The sequence below is a fragment of the Camelina sativa genome, chromosome 8 (genome assembly GCF_030686135.1).
Source record: "Camelina sativa cultivar CO46 ecotype springtype chromosome 8, ASM3068613v1".
NCBI lineage: Eukaryota > Viridiplantae > Streptophyta > Magnoliopsida > Brassicales > Brassicaceae > Camelina > Camelina sativa.
Window position 1 is genome coordinate 22,524,250 of NC_141887.1, and position 5,541 is coordinate 22,529,790.

Genomic DNA, 5,541 nt, shown 5'->3' on the forward strand with positions numbered 1-5,541 from the left:
AAGAGTATTAATTTTTAGAGATTCTACTGTAGATTTTGACCAAATTATCTCTTTCAATTTTTATAAACCCTCTCCTTTATGCTTAATTGAAGGGCATACTCGGAAATTTTGTGCAATTTTCGAATTTGTACTTCTCTTATATATATATATATATAGATGTTTTTTCCCGTAAGCAAATTTATGAGTTTCATTTTACATTCATACAAAAAAAATTGTGTCTTTCATTTACCATTTTTCTATGTAAGGTTTTGACATTTTAAAGTCAGAATGACAGATTAATTAACGGATCTAAGCTGAGTGAGGATTCATTGATCAGTCGAGGTTACATAATGGGCCAAAAACTTTCTTTCGTAAAATGACCTTAATTTTTATGTGGATGGACCTTTTAGGAGCCCAAGTTCACAAAAAGTTTATAATAATCTATACTAGTATTTTTGCAACATTTTTTGCTCAAAAATCCTACTATATTAATTGGAAAAAACAAATATGAAACTAACCGTAAAAAATTGCATTCAATTGCCATTTGAAAAATTTAATCAAGATTAATTAATTAAATATAATTAATTAAAAATAGAAAACACTAACAGATCAAAAAAAATCTAAAAAGGTAAAAAAAAAATCTATTCAAATCAAAACTAATTTGTACATAAAAAAAATAATAAATAAAAATTAACAGTTAAGATTTTCTAAAAATACAGATAATTATTAGTTAAAAAAATTATTTTCTCTCTCTAATAAAATTATGGACGAAAGTTAATAATATTTTTTTAAAAAATATAAACCAGTCAGAATTTCAAAAACTAAGATTTTATATCCAAGTAACAATGAAAATATTTTAAATAACTAGATTTAGAAGATTTTATTAAGATTTCAAATTATGATTCTCCTATCATTTTTCTTTTATTTTATTTATAAATTGTTTGGAATTTTCATATAATACTTATGATTAATAAATATGCAGAATTTTTTCTGCATTTGTTGTGACAGTTGAGACATATGAGCCAGAACCTGATCAAGGAAATTATGAGGAAGAGGATGTGAACTATGTCTATGGGAATCAAGGACACCGGTTTGGAAATCAGCATAGTAGCAGACCTTACAGTGGAAACAGCCAGCGTAGTAACTTTCAGGGCAACTCTTCTGGTTTTACACCCAAGCCTGACTATCAAAGGCAGCAACAAAGCAGTGGATACACAAGGACTTATGGCAACAATTCATATCAGTCTCCTCCTCCGAAGACAGCAGAAAATAGTAAGATGGAAGCTATGCTTGAGCAGCTTTTGCAAGGTCAGGAGCAGATGACAGTGACTTTCAATGGGAAGCATGACAATGTCTACACTGAACTTAATGGGAAGTTTGAAGCATTGAATATTCATGTCAAGAAGCTAGAAAGTCAGGTTGCACAAATAGCTGGATCCGTCAAAAGGCAAGAGGGATTTCTCCTTGGGAGAACTGAATCAAATCCCAAGCATTCATGCAATGCAGTGACTTTGAGAAGTGGTAAACAACTCCATCCTATACCCCAGAAGATTCACACTGATGATACACAGGAGTTGATTGACATAGATGAAAATGAGAATGTCTCGGTTGAGCCAGGGTCGACCGACACACAAGAGCATCGGTCGACACCATGTCCACCCGAAGCCACGGTTTCTACACCAGAGGACGGTATTGATCGACACCACCTGGGTGTCGATCATCACCCGTTACAAACAGAGACTCCGAACGCCACTTCTTCCACTCCAGTTGCTGAAAGAGTTTACAAACCCAAGGTTCCTTTCCCCAAGAGTCCAAAGAAGTCCAAACAAGAGTTAGATGATGTTAAATGCAAAGCAGTGATGGATAAGCTTATTGTTGAGCTACCTTTGATTGATGTTGTTAGGACTTCTCCAATGCTAAGGAGATATGTCAAGAGAATGGTAGCCAAGAATTTGAATGCTGAGCAAGGAGTCATGATGATATCAGCTCAAGTGAGTGATATTATTCAGAACAAGATCCCAAAAAAACTTTCTGATCCAGGTAGTTTTGTTCTTGATTGTACCATCTTCACTGACAGATTTGCTAGATCTTTGTGTGATCTTGGTTATAGTGTCAACTTAATGCCAAGATCAGTAGCTCTCAGCTTGGGAATGACAGACTTCAAGCCTACCAAGATCACTCTAATCCTTGTGGATCGGTCAATTCATATTCCTGATGGTGTTCTTGAGGATGTTCCAATTAAGATTGGAGAATGCTTGATACCAACTGATTTTGTAGTACTCAAGTATGAAGAAGAACCTAAGGACCCTCTTATTCTGGGAATATCATTTTTAGCCACTGTTGGAGCTATTATTGATGTCAAGAAGGGTCAGATTGGTCTTAATGTGGGTGATCTACAAATGCGCTTTGACATGGATAAGCTGGTTAAGAGGCCAACCATTGATGGACAGACATTCGATGTGGACACATTGTCTAACCTTGCTGAAGAGATATTCCAGGAGATGCATCCTGAGGATCCGCTAGAGAGAGCATTGGTTGCTTCTGCTGAAGAGGTTGAGCATCTAGATGACATTGTTGCTGGCTATGTCAAGCTACTTGATGCTAATGAACAAGTGAAGAAGCTGGTTGCACAAGAGGAATTGGTTAGTACTTCTTCACAAGCTGAAAAATTTTATAATTGGAGTTTTGAGAAAGCTTCAAAGCTTGATCTCAAGCCACTTCCTGTTGGTTTAAGGTATGCATTTCTAGGTGAGAATTCTTCCTATCCTGTTATTGTTAGTGTTTCCTTGAACAATGCAGAGCTCACTTTATTGCTAAGCAAGCTGCGCAAGTTTCACAAAGCTCTTGGCTATTCTCTTGATGATATTGTAGGAATCTCTCCAGACTTGTGTATGCATAAGATTCATCTTGAAGAAGGAGCTAAGACATCTATTGAGCATCAGAGGAGGCTGAATCCGAATTTGCAAGATGTTGTCAAGAAAGAGATCATGAAGCTGCTGAATGATGGGATCATCTATCTGATATCTGACAGCAATTGGGTTAGTCCGGTACATGTTGTTCCTAAGAAAGGTGGAGTAACAGTGGTGAAGAATGACAAGAATGAGTTGATCCCTACAAGGACAATTACTGGTCATCGGATGTGCATAGACTACAGAAAACTGAATGCTGCAACCCGAAAAGATCACTTCCCGCTTCCTTTCATTGATCAGATGTTGGAGAGGTTAGCTAATCATCCATACTACTGTTTTTTGGATGGCTATTCCGGGTTCTTTCAAATTCCAATTCATCCTGATGATCAAGAGAAGACCACTTTCACTTGCCCATATGGTACCTTTGCTTACCGAAGAATGCCTTTTGGTCTCTGTAATGCTCCTGCAACATTTCAGAGATGCATGATGTCTATCTTTACTGATATGATTGAAGACTTTATGGAGGTATTCATGGACGACTTTTCAGTTTATGGGTCTTCATTCAAGAACTGTTTAGACAATTTATGCAAGGTGCTAGCAAGGTTGTGAAGAGAAGCATCTGGTGCTTAATTGGGAAAAATGTCATTTTATGGTTAGAGATGGCATAGTGCTTGGCCACAGGGTTTCAGAAGCTGGAATAGAGGTTGACCGCGCTAAGATAGAGGTGATGACAGGTCTTCAATTGCCAGAAAATGTGAAGGCAGTAAGGAGTTTTCTTGGGCATGCAGGGTTCTATAGGAGGTACATCAAGGATTTCAGCAAGATAGCTAGACCACTTTCTGCTTTGTTGTGCAAAGATGTCAAGTTTGAATTCACTGGTGAGTGCAGGATAGCCTTTGAAAGGATTAAGCAAGAGCTTGTGAGTGCTCCTATTGTTCAGCTGCTAGATTGGGATCTACCATTTGAGGTTATGTGTGATGCTAGTGACTATGCAGTGGGAGCAGTGCTGGGACAGAGAAGAGACAAGAAGCTTCATGTCATCTACTATGCAAGCAGAACACTTGATGATGCACAAAGAAATTACGCAACAACAAAGAAAGAGTTGTTGGCGGTTGTGTTTGCTTTTGAAAAGTTCCGGTCTTATCTAGTTGGATCCAAAGTCATTGTTCATACTGATCATGCTGCATTAAAATATTTGATGCAGAAGAAGGATGTTAAGCCTAGACTTTTAAGATGGATTCTTCTTCTACAAGAGTTTGACATTGAAGTGAGGGATAAGAAGGGAATTGAGAATGGTGTTGCTGACCAATTTTCCAGGATTAGAATTGATGATGATGTCCCAATACAAGACTGTTTGCCTGAAGAACATGTCTACTTTGTGGATACAAGGTTTCAGAGTGATGAAACAAAGAATCTGTTCTCGGATACAGATGGTGTCGATCGACACCACACTGGCATCGGTCGACACCCATATTTTCCTGAGACAGATTGGTCGTATGAAGGAGATTTAGCTGTTGTGGCTAGCTCCAACCAATCTTGGTATGCTGATATTGCCAATTATCTTGCTGTAGAGGTAGAACCAGAGAATTTCACTGGCTAAGAAGAGGTTCACGAGAGAGCTTAGGAGATACTATTGGGATGAACCTTACTTGTATAAGCATTGTAGTGATGGAGTTTACAGAAGATGCTTAGCAGAGACTGAGGTACCTGACGTTTTGTTTCATTGTCATGGATCTGACTATGCAGGACATTTTGGTACATTCAAGACAGTGTCCAAGGTTCTCCAAGCATGCTTTTGGTGTCCAACGATGTTCAAAGACGCTCATGAATTTGTCTCAAGATGCGATGCTTGTCAAAGGAAAGGTCAAATCAGTAAGAGGAATGAGATGCCACAAAACTTCATTCTTGAAGTTGAAGTGTTTGATTGTTGGGGTATTGACTTTATGGGACCGTTTCCATCTTCTTATAAGAACAACTACATCCTGGTTGCTGTTGATTATGTCTCAAAGTGGGTTAAAGCGATGGATATCCAAAGAATGATTCTGCAGTAGTTCTTAAGTTGTTTAAGACCATTATCTTTCCAAGGTTTGGGGTGCCTCGAATTGTTATCAGTGATGGAGGTAAGCACTTTATCAATAAAGTGTTTGATAAGCTGCTGAAAAAGTATGGTGTTCAGCATAGGGTGGCTACTCCATATCACCCTCAGACTAGTGGTCAAGTAGAGGTTTCCAACAGGCAGATTAAGGAGATTTTTGAAAAGACAGTTGGTGTTACAAAGAAGGACTGGGCTATGAAGCTTGATGATGCACTTTGGGCATATAGAACTGCTTATAAAACACCACTTGGCACCACACCTTTCCACCTGCTTTATGGGAAAGCATGTCATCTTCCAGTGGAGTTAGAGCACAAGGCAGCTTGGACAGTTACGTTGATTAATTTTGATGCCAAGACAGCTTCAGAGAGAAGGTTAGTGCAGTTGAATCAGTTAGATGAGCTGAGATTTCATGCATTTGAGAATTCCAAGTTGTACAAGGAGAGAACCAAGGCATATCATGAAAAGAAGATCATCTCCAGACACTTTGAGCCTAATGACTAGGTACTCCTCTATAATTCTCGTTTGAAACTGTTTCCTGGAAAACTCCATTCCCGTTGG